This window comes from Petaurus breviceps, unplaced genomic scaffold, assembly GCF_028583685.1.
Source record: "Petaurus breviceps papuanus isolate PSGF00001 unplaced genomic scaffold, PetGlider_PUasm1.0 220, whole genome shotgun sequence".
In the NCBI taxonomy this organism is placed as follows: Eukaryota; Metazoa; Chordata; class Mammalia; order Diprotodontia; family Petauridae; genus Petaurus; species Petaurus breviceps.
Window position 1 is genome coordinate 20,190,535 of NW_027185876.1, and position 17,883 is coordinate 20,208,417.

The 17,883-nt window shown below is 37.3% G+C and overlaps 1 protein-coding gene and 1 long non-coding RNA gene across 7 annotated transcripts in view; one reads left to right on the forward strand and one right to left on the reverse strand.

Moving 5' to 3' along the window:
* The window catches only part of LOC138166235 (uncharacterized), a 62,750-nt gene extending 61,594 nt beyond the window's left edge, over positions 1 to 1,156 (reverse strand). Inside the window, exon 1 of the long non-coding RNA XR_011169573.1 lies at positions 537 to 1,156. This is a non-coding gene — a long non-coding RNA (uncharacterized lncRNA). The remainder of the gene's footprint in view (positions 1 to 536) is intronic.
* POU2F1 (POU class 2 homeobox 1) overlaps positions 1 to 17,883 on the forward strand; it is a 251,536-nt gene that overhangs the window by 1,116 nt on the left and 232,537 nt on the right. For 2 of the 6 annotated variants that reach the window (XM_069094708.1, XM_069094707.1), the window contains one exon: positions 2,435 to 2,493. The exons of the other annotated variants lie outside the window; for them this stretch is intronic. The gene's annotated coding sequence lies outside the window, so the exon portion shown is untranslated. The remainder of the gene's footprint in view (positions 1 to 2,434; positions 2,494 to 17,883) is intronic. 6 annotated transcript variants of the gene reach the window in all.

The window sequence follows — 17,883 nt, forward strand, 5'->3', positions numbered from 1 at the left end:
GGGTGCGGACAATAAAGACATTTTACATATTCATCAGTGATCGGCCGGGCGGGTGGCGGGAGGCAGCGCCGGCCGGGGCCGGGGGCCGCCGAGGCCGGCGGGGGGGTGTGTCGCCGGGGGAGGGGGCCGGCGAGCACAATGCCGTGGGCTGGGGGAGGCGGCGGCCGCGGAAGAACCGGGACCCCGGCGGGCCGGACGCCGGGCCCGGGAGGGGGGGGGGGGGGGGGGGGCCAGGGGCGGGGGGCGGGGGGCGGAGGAAGCCCCCGCGCGTCCCTCCGCCAGCCCGCCCCGCCGCACGTGGGTCTGAGGTTTAAAATCCTAATGTTACTCCTTCCCCCACCAGCCTACGCGCTCCTGCGGCCGCGTCCCTCTGCCCCCACCCCGGTGCCGCGAGTGACCCAGGCTTGGGCGGGGGGGGGCTGGTCCTCTCTCGGGGCGGGAAGGTTGGCCAAGGGTCTGTGTGGGCCGGCCGGGGTCCTCTCGGCTCTGGGGAGGGGGGCGTGGAGCGTCTCGGTTCAGGGGTGGGTTTGGCTCACCTGGGTGTGGAAGGTGGAACCAGGAAGAGCCACCTGGGCAGGAGCTCCGGAGGGATTTGCGTCGTCGCCCCCTCCCCGCTATTCCTTGGCCTCGGGACCCGCGGGATCCTGGGAGAAGAACTCCTGGGTCCTTTCCCGGAGGTCCCGGCCCCCTTCGCATAGTTTGAGGGAGGGTACTCAAGAGACTCATTTTCCTGACTTAGGGGCCGAGGGGGGCCCTCGGGTAGCCCTCCTTTGGCCTCTCTGGCGCTGGGGTAGGAAGCAGGGCAGCCCCCTGGCCCCGGGACGGGCGACTCGCTAACTTGGTGACATTGCTGACTGCTCCTCTTCACCCTTCTCGGACGGTCGGGCTGGAGTTGGTGGGTAGGGAAGGGGATTTCCCTCCCTGGTTTTGTGGTGGTTTCGTGCTCTGCCCCGGGTCTTCTCGCCTCTCTCCCTCTCGGTACCTCTCTCATTTGAATAATGTCTAATTCGGGGAGGTTTATATTATTGAAATGGCCGCCTGGCTTTCCCCGCCTCTCATGTTTAGTAATTCAGACCTTTAATAACAGCCACTCACAGCCCAACGCCGTGTTTATATTTTACATTCGCCCCATGTGCTTTTGTGGTTCGATATGATTCTTTTTTTTTTTTCCTTCTTGGCAATCCGCAGGGCTCCAAGATCAAACCCAGGCTGTGCTGGGAAGAGAAGGGGGGAGAGCTAGGCCTTAGCTTCTCTAGCAGATGCCTAGGCCTCATATTCTCTGCCGCTTGATTTATTTACTAATAACCAAAATGACTTCCCCCCCACCTACTACCACTCATACGCGGGCACACACACCACACCCCACACCCTACACCCCACCCCCTGCGGGCAAAACAAAACCCCCCTGGGGCTTGACCAGCTTCAAAACCGCTTAGCTCACAGCTAAGCAAGAGGCTCTGGGATGTTTTGTTTTCTTTTTAAAAGGGATTTTCATATAGTCTGTAGCAATGTTAGACATTTTAGAAAAAATGACTTTCTCATTTTTAGTGGAAGTTGTAACATATAAAATTCCTTCATCCTTTAATACGTTTTGTTTTGGGGGACAACTATTTCTGTTTAATAACACTTTCATTCCCTGCAAGATCTTACTTGTACTTGTAAAAATCAACACAAGTTTCCCCGGAGATGTGAGAAATCCTAAGATTTTTAGACATTTCACAATAGTAATATTGGAACACTTGAAGAATTTCTCAATGCTATCTACTTTTTTTTTCATTTAAAACGAGAGTAATCTTGTGCTTTTGAAAGTTTATATTATCGGTACTTGAATGTGGAAAATACTTGACAATTGAAGAGGTATTTTCTTTGCTCTTTGTGCTGTACCATTTGGGCAAAAATTAGAGCAAAAACACATATGCATATATATGTATAGATATTTTGCCTCCTGATCTACTAGGACTTTACTGTTCCTTTCTTCTTCCAAAATGGTCAGAATTGATTTCATCAAAGATTTAAAACAATGGAATTATTTAAAAAAGGATTAACTCATACTCTTTAGAAGTAATAATCACTGATTTAGATTTCTTCCTGAGCAAATTTTGATTTTCATTTTATATTGTTTCATTTTATTTAGTGATATGCTCACATGGTAGGGCTTTTCATTAGTGACCATTCATTTAATATTGGAGGAAAATAGTAGACTACAGACCTCTTTTAAGAGGCTTGGTTGTTCACTTGTTTTTTGTTTTGTTTTGTTTTATGTTACATCAGCATGGAAACAAGTCAAAAGACTTTACATTGAGCTCCTGACAATAACCTTCAAAGTATAAGTCTACTTAATTTGCTACAAAATTCCTGACTTGATTGACTTAAAGCAATTCAATTTTCAAATAACCTGTTCATACTTTTTTTTTCTATTTTGCTCCTGGTAAAGATAAATCCTGAATGCTGCATGAAAAGAAATATATCTTTAGCTGTAATGAGAATGTTCAGGTAAATGACGGCTTCAACTACTGTTCGGGTGAGGTTTGGTGGGCAAAAAGCAGTAATATGATTTAATTCCTTAAATAGTATATGTTTTTGTACCCACTTCCCAAGATGTGGTCAAGCTGATGATGTCATTGGACAGAGGACAAGGTGCAGTTAATTTGATTTATTGGCCTGAGGTGAAGTGTAGCAGTGAAACCTTCTTATAGGGAAACCATTTATCTTAGAACAATTTCCTTTATAGCTGCAATTTAACCACTACTGAGACTGTAGATATTTTATCCAAGATGATAAAAATGTATATCACATTTTAGAAACAAAATTTTACTCCACAGACAATGTTAGTAATATGGAAAAGGAGGAATTGTAGAATTTTGGTCTTGCATTGTTTGGCAGAGCTAGATTTATTAATCTTGACTTTCCATGCTATTGTAGAAATAGATTTCCCCAAATTATGAAATAGAAGAATTGTATAAACATAAAAGTCTTAGATCTAATCCCCCCCTTTTAAAAGGATTGTTTTAAACAGTTTATTACTATCCTAAGCTAACTAAATATATTGTTTTGCTTTTAGAACTCTGCTTACAGGAACAGTGATGCTGAGAGTTAGCGCTGTACATTTATTATTAAATTGAAAATACTTTTTTAAAAATAGGTTAAAACACATCCATCTTCTTTAATTGTTATGAGTGCAGTTTTCCCCCTCACTTTTGTCACATTTTTTACCCAATTTTCCCCCTTACTTTGATTAGAAATTTACAAAATATCTTTCAGTTGTTATAGAGTATTGCCCCTGCTGAGTGTCTGAAATATTGGTAACTTGTAGTCTTTCTTCATTAGTTAGTTTAAATTAATCATTGGGGTATCCTGGAGATATGTGACAGTTTGTAAATCTGTTAATTACCAGTCACAAGAAAACATTGCAAAGAGTTGGGGATTAGGAGGTAGGGAAAGGCTGGGAGGCAGAAATTAAGTGGAGCACAAACTGACCTATCTGCTCTCTTTGATAGCTTTGAGATGATCACTTCCTGTAGCTTTCAAGAAAACTCAGTGCCACTGCTTTCCCACCTGTAGTATCTCACTCTAATCATATATATGAACTTAGGTCTTGAATATCATATAGCAAGGAGCTAGATATTTGACTTTTTAAAGGATCTTAAGGTAAAAACATTTTTGCCTCCTTTTATCAAATTGTTGAAAGAAATCTGGAAACTACTGTCTTGAAGCCTTTTTAAAATTGTCGTTGTCAATTTAGTTAAGGAAAGAATAATACAGATTTTCCTTTTTTTTAAATGCTGTGTTGTATTGTATATCTTGAATTTACTGACTTATAATTGATAAGTATGATAAAAAGATCAATGAGAACAGATCTAAGTTATTGTAGACAGGTTATTTGACATATGGATTTTAGATTCATTATATGGCAGGATGCTGAAATTACTTAAGTATTTATAATGGCATCAAAAAATTCAACAAACAACTATGAAAAATGAAATTTGAATGCTTAATTAGATGGCTTTCATAAGACCTTTTTTTTTTCCTTCTATAAACTGGGGAAATGGTGTTATTAAGAATAAAAAGGAGACTTGGAATATTTTCCCTAGCATCTATAAACATTGGGTTAGAATTTAGAATTTTTAACCCTTTAGGGAGATTTGTGGTATCTTCTTTGACTGATGAGGAAAACTTAGGGTCTGAGATGAAGAGAATTGTCCATAATCGCATAGCTAGGTCAGTGACTGGTTTAGATTCCATACCATCCTCTTGAGTCCAGCTCAGTCCATTATGCCCTGCTGCCTCTACTAAAACACAACTGCATCGCCTTTGAGTTTAGAACCTTTGCTTAAGTCTGTAAATAAGTTTAGATAGTCAACTTGCTTGTCAGTCACTAAATTATATTTTCTACTAGAGTATTATCACTGTTTTTAAAGCCAGGTAGCCAGTGAGAAGCAGCCATTTTTGTAAGCATTTCTGTTTTTGATGGTCATGTGAAGTTTCATGGGTTTCTTCTTATTCCTTTGCTTTGAATGTAGCAGGAAAAGCTAGTGATTGCTTTATTCTATTAGATGCAAAATCGTTTTTTACTGGTCTTTTAAAAAGAAATTAAAAGTATATCGATATCAACTTTACTTCTTAATCTTTCCCTAGGATGCTCTAAAATAATTTTATTTTTTAAAATTCTATGTGTGACTCTTGATTAATTTGCATTTATAGAGCAGCAACTTTATTTCACTTTTAGAGTCTGTATGCATATTATAGGTTCAATAAAAATAATGAACCTGCTCACTGTGGAGCCTTCTATTATCCTGGGATGCATTTCTTCATAGTAGAATTAAAGATTGAATTTTGAAAAACTGAAAGGAATCTTGATCTTAAGGTGTTACTTTAAAGCAAAACAGAGGAAGCATGCCCCCTTTTGGTCACCTGTGAGATTTAAAAAATAAAACATTAGATCCTGCTTTATTTAATACAATAAAAATATATGAGATGCCTTTTTAAAAAAGCTTTCCATAGAATATACAGAAACCATTTCTTTGCTTTTTTCCAGACCTTTTCTTAACACTTATTCCTTACATGGGAAGCTTAACAGAAAGATTAAGGCCCATACTTAAGCAGTTCTCTTTGGTGATATATCTGATGTAGCACATTTGATATGTCTTGATGCTATGATAGTACCAAAAAGGTCCTAGGGACATATTCTTTTTTTCCCTTAGCTTTCTGGGTATTCGTTACACTAAGTTAGTCTTAACTTTTTTCATCACTTGTACTACTGTATCTGATGAATTAATTTCGCAAGGTACTTCTTAGTACCTTGTTAAGAATGGTTATGATCAGTAGAAAAAAATAATTCTATTTAAAATTAGTCCAAATTTTTTTGCTAATTATGTACATTTTTTGTCATTTTTTTTCCTGAAGATCATTGCATAATTTTATAGATTTGCAATACTGTTTAGAAGCACAGTGCTTTCTTTCTGAATTGGAGAATTTCTGATCATGATCCAAACTTGCGCATTTTTCATCTGGAATTCTAAGAAGAACAGACAATGAATAGCAAGGGTACAGTAGAGCCATTGCTTGCTTAAATGTTCCTCTTTAATTTATGTTTAGAATTTAGTTGTATAAATTGAATTTCACAGTTACTATCAAATGAAGCTCTAGGCTAAAATGTATATGGCTCATGAAGTTCTTTGTATTTTCATTTGATAGCTGGGTAGTTTACTGAGCTTTGGAACCAAGAGGTCCTCCTGATATGGTCAGTGACTGCTGCATGTTGTTTCTTTTATTCTCTGCAAGGAAATAATAAAGCTTTCAGTGTTTCTTAAATTTTGCCAACCATAAGTAATGAGCAGAATTCAGTGGATTTCCAAGTTTTTCAGAATTGTCTTTTAAAGAAAACCTAGAAATTCATACAGAAAAAGACATCAGTTTAAAAGACATTTTTAAACTGCATTTTGATAGTTGAAGATACATTCTTCTAATTTGTATGTAAAACCATTCATTTCTCTGCCTACACCACTCAGATATATGGAAATTGTTATTTAGTGGCAGTCTTAAAATTTGAAGGCAAAAAAAGCAAACCTTTAAAAATTTTAGTTCATCTGTGTCAGTTCTCTCTAAAAGGCTCTTGAGACTTATGTTGGAATTTGAACTGTTGTGTGCAAAGTTACATAAATAAAATGATTGTTTTTTTTATATGTAATCAGAATTGTTTCTTTTAAATAGTGAAGAAAGCAAACAACATATGACTGGAAAATAGTCATTATGACACTAGGGTTTATTTTTAATTGTGGAAAATTTGGCTTCATTTGTGTTCAGTTGCTCTATTCCATGAAGGACTAGGTTTTTACTAATTGGTATTTGTTTATGGAGTACTCAAGGGAAAGTATTCTGTCAGTATAAAGGGTAAGATGATTCAGTCGCTTTCTTATTACTTGCTTTTTTTAATAGTTAACACTACAATTTTTCAATGAAAAAAAATTCTTCTCTACATCCTGTAGAGGTTATATTATAATCAAAATTCTGTGTTCTTAGCTAACTTTTGCATCTTTTCAGTAAGTATTTAAATTTTGAGTATGTATTGAGTAAAAAAAAAAAGGGTATTGAGTAACTATCAGTCCCTGTAGTGATGTCCAAGAAATATAAGGTCTCTTCTCTGGAGATTTTTTCATTGACAAGTCAAGGCTTACACATCTAGGATATTGAAAGAACATTGAAAGATAACATAGAATAAAATATGTTCTTCATTTCATTAGATTAGACTAGGATGCATTTGAAATAGCTTGGAGTATTGTAGAATTATATCGAAGGGATTTTACAGATGATACAGTCCAGCAGTTTTCAGATTTTTTTCTTGCCCATGTCACAGTATTATTTTTTGTCATGAGAAATCCTGGCACAATGAACATATAAGTTGGCAACAATTCAGAGCAAACCCAAAGAAATTCAGGGTGCATATCCAGGCACACCCTTTGAGAACTACTGATAGTCTTTATGAAGGGGTAAATTGAGACCAAGAAACATGCCAAGGGTTATGTAAATACTGGAAAACAGTCTCCTGACTCCCCAACTGGTATTCTTTTCACTGACTGCTGCTTTATAGAGGTATGGCTTGACTGAAGCCCATGTAGGACAAAAATGGGCATTCCAGGCAAGCAAAGAAAAAAGACATCAGCAGAGAGTTAGATGTAGGAATTGAGCATAGCTTGTATTGGGGATAATAATCAAACTATTCTTTTTTGGGCTGGCAATTAATTGAAGATTGGGTGATAAAGGCCTACTTAGTCCAGATTGTAGAGGGGGGTCAATTGTTTGAATGCCCCAGTTTAATCCTGTTGGCCCTGGGAAATCCTGCTAGAGGCTTTTGAACAGAGTGATGGTGATGAGGGTGGTATTAAGCAAGATCATTTTGGTATGGAGGATGTATTGCAGCTGGAAAAAACTGCTTACAGGAGGTCAGAGAGGAGGCTGCTACAGTAATTCAGGTGTGAGTTATTCTTTGGTGAGGAAGATCTGAACTATTCATGGTAGGTACTCAGTAAATATTTGCTGACTAAATGAGGGTGGTAGTGAGAATGATAGGATGAATATGAGGGAGAGGCATTTTTGTATTTGTATGAGCCTGGACTGCAAGACTTGGATTTTAAATCCGGTTAAAGTTGTGACCTCAGGCAATTCATTTAACATCTGCCTCAGTTTCTTAATGAAAAAATGGGAAAGTTGAACTAGACCTCTAAAATCCTATAATTCTCTTACTTGTTAATTTATTGGACATAGGGAATGGAAGATAGAGATAACTTTGGTTTGAACTAGAATTACTAAGAATGGTGATACCATTAGCTTCAGTGGAGAACTTGGAAAACATACTTTTTTGGGTAAGATGGCTGAATTGAGTTTTGGTAATGTTGAATTTTCAAAATTGAATGGGTACTGCTTTAATTTGAAATTTTCTGGATTTCTAGCAGAGGTTTCAGTATTTTAAATTATAAATCAGTCAGTCAGTAGACATTTATTAAGCACCTACTCTATGCTAGACACTGTAGTGTTGAGGATATAAAAAGAGGCAGAAAACAGTCACTGTCCTCAAGAAGTTTACAATCTAATGATAAAAATATTAGATAACAATCCAGATACTGAGATTTACATCTGACCTGTTGTGACTGGATGTCCTTAGGACCTGCAAGAGTAATAAATTCTCCGTGCCTTATATTGGCTTTAACCTTGACTTGCTACGTGACTTTTCTGTGGCATTTGGATCAGTGATAAAATGATAACAATATCAAGTAGTTGCTATGTGGAAGAATATATTATGGTTAAAAGAAATCTTTGAAGTAACAGTTTGTCAGGTAAATACAAAAATAAAATGAAATGAGCAGTTTTACTACAAGTATTGCTTAGGTGGAACTTGGGTTGCTGAAAGATTATGAGCCAGATCTATTTTATTTTTAAACTTTGTACATTTATAATATCCTGTAACAATGTGTGTAGCTGCATTGATTAATAAATTCCCAAAATTTGTGTTCACTTTTATATTCCCAAAGTCATTCGTTTAAATATACAAACCACATAACTGCAAACACAAACCTGCATAACTTTCCAAAAATACTTATCCCCTGTGTTAGGATGTTCACATATTCTCAAATCGATACATGCCTGAGAAGTTCCCTCCACCAGTTCAGACCATATTCTACCTGTACTTCCTTATCCCATACAATTTTTTCCTCCTATAAGTTTGTTCACAGGGAGTCTGTCCAATGTGCTGATAGTCTTCTTCACTTTGTACTAATGTAACAGAGGTACCAGGTTTCTGGCTCTTATGACCCTTGATAGCATCTTTTATTCCTGTTTTCTAGAGCTCCCCATTGGTTATGTATGTCACAGGGGCGGCCAGGTGGCTCAGTGAGTAAGAGCACCGGCTCCAGTGTCGGGATGACCTGGGGATCAAATCTGGGCTCTGATACTTAGCACCACACCCAGAAATAACTGGCCATGTAACCTTGAGCAAGTTACTTAACCACGATTGCTTAAAAAAAAAATCTGCCTGGTTACGTATGTCACAGCCTGCTAACACCCACCATGTACCTCTCCATTGACCCTTTTGTTACATTTGTTCTAACACTTGAGAAAAATTTAAAATGGCTTTCAGTTCTGTGCTTTTACCATATTTACTAAAATCTTTCTGACTTTTGTGGTCCTCTATACTTTGGCCATATTCTAGTTATTCATCCTCACCTCCTATGATTTCTTAGTGTAATCCTAGTCTTCTATTCCAATTGGACTAGTGTCCATGCTGCCCTCTGTTGTTGTTTAGTCATTTTTCAGTTGTGTCCAATTCTCTGTGACCCCATTTGGGGTTTTCTTGGCAAAGTTACTGAAGTGGTTTACCATTTCCTTCTCCAGCTCATTTGACAGATGAGGAAACTGAGGTAAACAGGGTTAAGTGACTTGCCCAGGGTCACACAGCTGTAAGTGTCTAAGTCCATATTTGAGCTCAGGAAGATGAGCCTTATTCTAGTTCTGGCATTCTATCCACTGTGCCACCTAGCTGCCCACTACTATCAATTTTCTCTCCCATTTTGAATGTCTTCCTCCCTTTGCCTATCTAAATCCAACTCAATATCTCTAGCATCTATCCCCTATTTTCCATTCCTTGGCCACCACCCTACTTCATTGCCTCATTACTTCTCACTTGGACTGGTCTTCCTCATTCCAATGTTTCCCCTTTTGCACTTAAATCTTCTATGAAATTACTGGAATAATCTTAGTGAGGGACAGGTCTGAGTCATTATCCTGTGCAAAAACCTTCAGGTTCTAGGAGAAAATAAACACTAGCCTGTGGCATTTAAGATATTCTATAATCTAACTCTCTCTCATTTATCCTTCTGACCTTATTTCACATTCTCGTTGCTAGCCAGGCATCTTCTCCTTTTAATTGGATTCACTCACTTTGGATTTTTTTTTTTATCTTCTTCACCATTCTCCTAGCAGACTTATCTTTGGGAACTTACCATCTTGTAAAACCCAAGCATCCATGTTACTCACACCTCATTAATACCCTCTCTGCCCTTCGGATTAGTGGAATGGAACCATAAACTCTTCCATCTAAGGAGGAGAACAGGACTGATCTCAGATATCTTATTTCTCTCTTGGCTGCACTCATTCCGGATTTCTTTGGCTTCTCTACCATGACTCCAAGCCACCTTCTTCTTGCTTCACTTTTCTTTTGTCTGTTGTCTTCATTAGATTGTAAACTCCTTGAGGGACTGGATTGGGCTATCTTTGTATTTGTATTTTCAGTGCTTAGCACATACTAGGCAATTTAAAATGTTCATTGATTGCTTGACTAGACAAACGGGACTACTTAGCTGTTCTCTGAACTCAACATTTTAGCTCCTATGTTTATGTATTGAACCTCTGTCCCATATAGGTTGAATGTACTCCTTCTTAACTCTGCTTCTTTGATTTGTCCTCTTCCTGGAATTGCTCAGACACCACTTCCTCTGCCAGTCCTTCCTTAAAGCCTCTATTGCTCCTCTTCTCTCCCTCCTTTAATTAGCTTGTATTTACTTACTTGTGTATGTAAATGTTATTTGTATCCGTCTAGGAGAATTAACCTCCATGTAAGTAAGGACTGATTTTTTTTTCCTGTTTATTCTTAGTGCCTAATAAAGTGCCTTAGACATAGTAGGTGCTTAGTAAATGTTGAATTGACTCTTGACATTTGACTCTAGACTCACCACCTCTTTGAATAAAGTACCATTCTTCTCTGATTAAATATATAGTTCTTAGTCTGAGCTAAATATAATCAGTTTAAGTCTTTATTTTATAGAGGTAGAGATATCTCTATCTTTCTATCTGTCTCTCTCTATCTCTCTATCTCTCTCTCTCTATCTCTCTATCTCCTCTTTGTGTCTCTTTTTGTTAAGTCTTGACCTCCCACCTAGGTTGTAAATTCTTTAAAGGCAATCAGGCGATCAATCAGTAAACAATTATTAAGCACCCCCTCTGGGGGGGGGGGGGAAGGGGACTGTGCTAAGCACTAGAGATGGAAAAGAGGCAGTGAACAGTTGAGCTGACAGAGACAGCATGTAAACAAATATAAACAAAGCACGCTATATACAGGATAAATATGAAATGATTAACAGATGGCATTGGAGTTAAGTATGATTGGGGAAGGTGGAATTTTATTTGGAATGTGAAGCCAGAGAGGTCGGAAGTTGGGACAGAGGAGTGAGAATGTTCTAGGCATAGGAGACTACTAGAGAGAATTTCTGGAACCAGGAGAGATGGAGTGACTTGTTTGTAAAACAACAAGAAGACTGGATCAAAGAGTACATGGAGAGAAGTAAGCTGTGAGAAGACTAGAAATGTACAGGAGGGGCCTATGTGATGAAGAACTTTGAATGTCAACCAGCATTTTATATTTGATCTTGGAGACAAGAGGAAGCCGCTGGAGTTTATTGAGTAGGAGAGGTGACATGATCAGACCTGTATTTTAGAAAAATCAATTAGTGGCTGAATAGAGGATGGATTGCAATGGGGAGAGACTTGAGGCAGACTGACTCACCAGCAGGCTATTGCAGTAGTCCAGGTATAAAGTGATGAGGGCCTGTGCTAGAATGGTGACAGTATCGAGAGAGAGAGAGAAGGAGGCATGTACAAGAGATGCTGCAGAGGTAAAATCACAGGCCTTGACAACAGCTTGTGGGGTTGGGGGAGTGGGAGGAGAGTGAGGGCAGAATGGTGAGAGAGATGAATTCAGAACCAATCTTAGTTTTGAGTCTGAGGGATGGGAGGACATGTCATGCTCTAAGTAATTAGGGAAGGGGAGTAATAGGGAAGATAAGTTCCATTTTGGACACATCTAGTTAAGATGTCTATTGGACATCCAGTTTGACATGTGTGAGAGGCATTTGCAGATATGAGATTGGAGCTCAGCAGAGAGGATGGGGCAGGAAAGGTAGATTGGAGAATCATCAACATAGATACAGGAACCATGGACTAGCACTATGGTGTATATGATAAATCTTCAAACATTTGGTTTTGAATAAAGTGCTACTTTTTTGTCTTAAATGACTTAGAAAAGCTTTAAGAAGAAACTCAACATGTATGAGTTTGGGACTTTAATATGACAGATTTTTAAACATTTTAATTATCTTATTCATTGTCTTCAGAACCTCTTATGTAACATAGTATATTCTTGGTGCTACCAAATTTTTGTTTTTCAATTTTTGGAAGCATCTAAATGTTATTTGTAATCTTTTGGCATACTACTTTTGGTCAAAATGAGGTGAAATTATAATAAGGAGATTGGTTTCTGTTAGTAAACTGGCCTTTGAAGGCAATTCCAGAAGAAGAGTTCCAAAAGTATATTGAGAAACAGCAGCATTATTGGAATAAATAGCTTCCTAAAATGGCCCCTTTGACAAAGAACTTTCTTGGATGTGTAAATCCTGTCATGCTTATTAAAGGACCAGTCTCATTGATTTTTTGGTATACTTTGTCTCTCTGTCTTTCCTAGCTGGCTTACATATTCACTTTTCCTGAAGGAATAGATCTCTGGATATCCCTTGCATTACCACCTGTTGGTACCAAAGTTCATTTTTTAGAGCTGCCTTATTCAGTTTATGGCCTATTTGTTGCTTCTACTTTTCCATTGCTTAACTCATTGTTTTCTTTTTCACTTGTAGTTAACATTCCCACCAGAAGGAAGACAGAGACTAGAACAGAAAAAGAGATAAAAATCCCGTTTTTACGCACACGCGCACACACACACACTATTTGTAGCAGATCTGATGAAGAGTTTGATTTTCAGATGTTTCAATTGATGACGAATACAAGTTTCTTTTTTATTATATTGGATTTAAATGTTATAGGCTTTTTCTCTTCCCCATAATAGAAAATCAAGACTTGGCATTGTATTATCTCACAAAAACTAACATGCAGCTTGTAAATACTGATGTATTGCTTCCTCAGGTATGATATGCAGCAAAGATAAGGCAATGCTTGTTGACTGAGTTTTGAGGAGTAATAGACTTGATTTATTTTCCTTTGTTGTTTTTATTGGTACCATTCACCGTTCCCCTCCCCCCATGTTTGTTAATTATTATGATTGTCAAAACTTCCTAACTAATTTCTTTCTGTCCTTCCCTTCACCTTTATTTATTTATTTGCTTTTTCGAGGGGGAAGGCAGGGCAGTTGGAGTTAAGTGACTGGCCCAAGGTCACACGGCTAGTTTTGTGTTAAGTGGTCGGATGTGAACTCATGTCTTCCTCAATCCAGGGCCGGTGCTCTATTTGCTGCACCACCTAGCCACCTGTCACCTTGATTTTTATACAACAGTTGGGTGATATTATTACTTTAAAATGTGCAAGGTAGCCGAATATTTATTTTGTCAGTCTTTCCATAATTTCTGTTGTCTAATCCAGTTATTAAACACATGGCCTTTGGGCTTGCATGTTTGTAGGAGAGGTCCAGAGATTCTCCATCATCTTATGTAAAGTTACTGCTCAGTGCTAAATAATGATAAAAATGTGAAAAAATAGAAAACATTGTAAGTAATAATTTTTTGGGTTATCCTTTTGGTTTGGAGGGAAGACAGACTATGTAAAAACATTAAACTAGTCTGATATTTAAATGTTAATCCTACTTTGAAACTGAATGAAATCTTTCACTTTACTGTAATTGGGGGTTTTATATTTTAACTCTCTAATAAGTATTTCATTTGGAATGTAAGTGAACAAGGGCAGTTTATTTCTAGGGACCCTAGTAATTCTTGATTATACTTATATAATGCCCTCTAGATAACTTGTTAGACTAGTACTATTACACACTGACCTGCTAGTATTGAAGATTAAGGGCTATCATATGAATTTCTTTCAAAACTATATTATTCCTTTTGTCTTAAAATGCGAATTTAATGATAAAGAAAGTGTTTATTTTGGGGATATTGAGTATTTTGTTTTTATGACAAGAATGGAAAAAAAAGAGCTATTCCTAATTTTTTATTCTACTACTTAGTGTATAGGGAAATAAGATCAGCTACCCAATCATCTGGAAAACTGACATTCGGGTAGTTGGCAGCCTTTTGTATTTCTAATTATATTAACAGTTTTAAAGAAGGTGATGTTGATAAGAAAAAAAAAACTAGCTATTATATTAATTATTCATTGGTGTTGGGATAGTTTTTTTCTAGTACAGGCTATTGTGATCTATGAGTACCTGTCCAACACATTTTTTTTTTTAACTCATTGAAAGACTTAAACAAGGCAATATTTTTTTAATCAATAGAGGACTGGACTTGTAGTCAGGAAAACCTGACTTTGAATCTTGACTCAGATATGAAATGTCTGTGTGACATTGAGTAAATCACTTAACCTCTTAACTGCCTTAGTTTCTTCACCTGTAAAATGGGGATAAGAATAGCATCTATTTCTGGGAATTGGGTGAGATAATGTAATGTTCTGTGGGCTGGATAAGGAAAGTGGATAAAAATTAGTTTTTTGTAATTGAATTCTTGGGATGTAAGCTTATATTTTATCTGCTCACTTAAAAAATCCTTGGGAATATAACTCCCAAGTAGATAGGATGAGAAGGATGACATTTCATTTTTTTCTTATATGACTTAATTTATTCCACCGAGTCTCTGTATATTTTGAGAGCTTTTGACTCCATGTAGTTTGGAGATTGAATATTCTTTATGGAGATAGCTACTTCAAACTGTTGTTCTTAAATTTTTAGGGATTAATGGTATGTCTGGCCAATTGTGGACAAGTTATGCTTGTAAGGATGCTTTGGTCTCACTATTTTCTAACTTCTCAAGGATATTTCTAGGTTTATAATTTTAGTACGAGGATTTGTCATCTGTTAATTTATACAGGTTCTGTTATTGTTCTGATTGTGTCTTTCTAGATGTTTGATAGATGCTGCATTTTTCTGTTAACATTCAGAAACATTGCAGAATCTGCATTTTTTTCAGTAAGTTTAGACTCCATAAGGGTAACTTTTCTGTAATATTGTAATATAAACTGATCTTTAATTGCTATAAAAAACTCCATTATTTCTTTAAACAAATCTGCGTGACTGTCATTTGATGGACTCTTTTTCAGTCATGTTTGGTAGAGTTCATGTAGATGTTTGATTCCACTAATGGACCTTAGCTGTTTCTTAAGTTCTTTGCATTGATCTACAACTTTCTTTCACATTTGACAGGCCTAGTTGCCTTGTGCATTCCTGTTACTAACCTTTAACTTTGCTTTGTAAAAGTAAGTTCTGTTCATTCCAAAAATATTCATGTACATGTTTAACTTGCTTATGATGTGCTCTGAGAATGTCTTTTAATCTCCTTCCTCTTTTTTAACAAGGAAATGTCTATCTTCTTGGATGTGATGAGCCATATGTTTTGTTAACATTGTACATGTTTTGTTTGAATATACATTAGATCCATTGTCATCTCTTTTAGCATGACTAAAAGAATATATTAATACTGGCAATTGCACAAGTGTTAAATATGTTCTTCCCTTAACATTTTGACTTTAGCCTCTTAACATGTACTGTCTGAGTTTCTTCCTTGATATGATCATCTTGTGATTGATGTCTCCTGCTTAGAGAAGACCAAGGTGTTTTTAAATTACATTCATTGATTCACTTGGGCTTCAGACTTCTTCAAGCTCACAAGCCTTCAGTTTCTTTTCTTCTTTAAAACACATTAAGAACTTTACATTTGAGTCTAGATGACATTTTTATATGACCAAACAGATTTTACATGATGAAGTAAACTATTTAATATGGTTTTCATTGAAACATATGATTTGATGTCATCCTTATGCATCAGGTGATTAATATGATGCTTTGGTATGGCTGCTTCTTTGATTTGAAAGCCATACTTGGCTGTTTTACTCAGGAGTGATACTAGATTTAAGGGTAGGCAAAAAAATAATAGCAAGCTTAAATGTGGAAGATGGTACATTTTATATTAGTTGTTGTTGATGTTTTGTACATAGTTTGTTTTAAATAGAAAATGGTTTTCCATGTGGACATCAAGTATTCTAGCATTTTCTTTATGATTAGACCTGTTTTCTATATCAGTAGAATCTTTTTTTTTTTTTTTGGCTTTTTTGGAGGGCAATTGGGGTTAAGTGACTTGCCCAAGGTCACACGGCTAGTTTTTTGTTAAGTGTCTGAGGCTGGATTTGAACTCAGGGACTCCTGACTCCAGGGCCGGTGCTTTATATCTTAGAATAGTAGAATCTTAACTAAGCCTTGAGTTTGAAATTGAATTAGAAATATTGCAGTAATTGATAAAAGCAGTTTAAATGTTATGACACCTTTAGATGGCTTGTTCAGTAATCATTAAATCATACTGAGTCACTCTTTTACCCCTGGCGCCCCCCCCCTTTTTTTTTTTGAACAGTATATTATTTTCTTAAACTTTCTGTGGATTTTTTTTCGAGCTATAGAAGATGTAAATGCTATATATAAAGTGCATAAACTCATAACTTTCCTATGTTTAGGAGGAGTTTTTATCTTTGGGTATTATATATATATACACCGTATTTCCCCGATAATAAGACACTGTCTTATTTTTTTTTTTGTTTTTGGACAGAAAAACACCAGAGGGCTTATTTTCAGGGGAGGGCTTATTTTAATGAACATTGACAGCAATTTTAATAAACAGGTAAATGTGAACAAAAAAATGTACCTTTATTCAATAAGCAAATCACTGGGGAAGAACAGGATGACGCGCTCACTGCTGCAGCTCTGATTGGATGCAGCTCGGAGCGTGGCGTGCGTTTCACGGGGGGGGGGAGATGGTGCATACAGAGGGTACCGTAATGTAGCGTGTAGTGCAGGGGATCACCTTCACTACAGTAGCGATCTCAATAGGGCTTATTTTCGGGGGAGGGCTTATTTTAGAGGAATCTTACACAGTAAGGGGAGGGCTTATTTTCAGGATAGGTCTTATTATCGGGGAAACACGGTATATGTCTTCTGTTCTAGGGGAGCTACATGGTTCAGTGGGTAGAGTACTGGGCCTGGAGTCAGGAAGACCTGGGTTCACATCTGGCCCCAGATACTTACTAGCTGTGTGAGTCTGGCAAGGCCCTTAAACTCTGTTTACCTCAGTTTCCTCATCTATAAAATGGGGACAATAACAGTAAGGTTGTTGTGAGGATCTAGTGTTCTTTCTGTAAAAGTGCTTATTTAGCACAGTGCCTAGCACATGTTAGGCACCATGCAAATGCTTGTTCTTGTCTCTCTCTTCTGTTAAGAAAGATGCCATCAGGCTTGCCTCAGAAAGGAAGTTGGTAAAAGTGCTTTGCTAGTAATTCATGAACCAGTGTGAAGCATTTAAACTGATAATTATCGAATTTATTCACAACCAATCTTTTGCACGGAAGCTAAAATTTGTCATGATGTAACTTCTTTTTTTTGATGTAACTTCTGTCATTCATTAGATTGATGAAAAATCCATTTCAAGTTTGGCTTAATTTTTCTGTTTTTGTTGTGTTGGACGTTTTTCAACCATGTAGACCAAAATTTTTCTGCATCTTCAGGGGTTTTGATCTCTTTTACTTTATCTGTTGCTTTTCAAACATTATAACTTTTTTGATGTTCAATTGTTATCTTTACCTTGCTTTTAACACCTTTGTATTGGCTTAAGCTTTTGACTTTCATTTTCAGTTGTTAATTAAAGACGTTTCTGATATACTTTGGCTTTCTGAATTCCTTTCTGAATGTTTTTCTGGTGCTCTTTAATTGGGCAATGTGTTTTCTACCATTTGTATTGATTGGATATTGGTGAACTCTCCCATTGTATTTCTCCTGATCTTCAGAAAATTCTCAAGCTTCTTCTTCCATTTGACTTCTGTCCTTAGGACTCTTACTAGAAGGCTCTT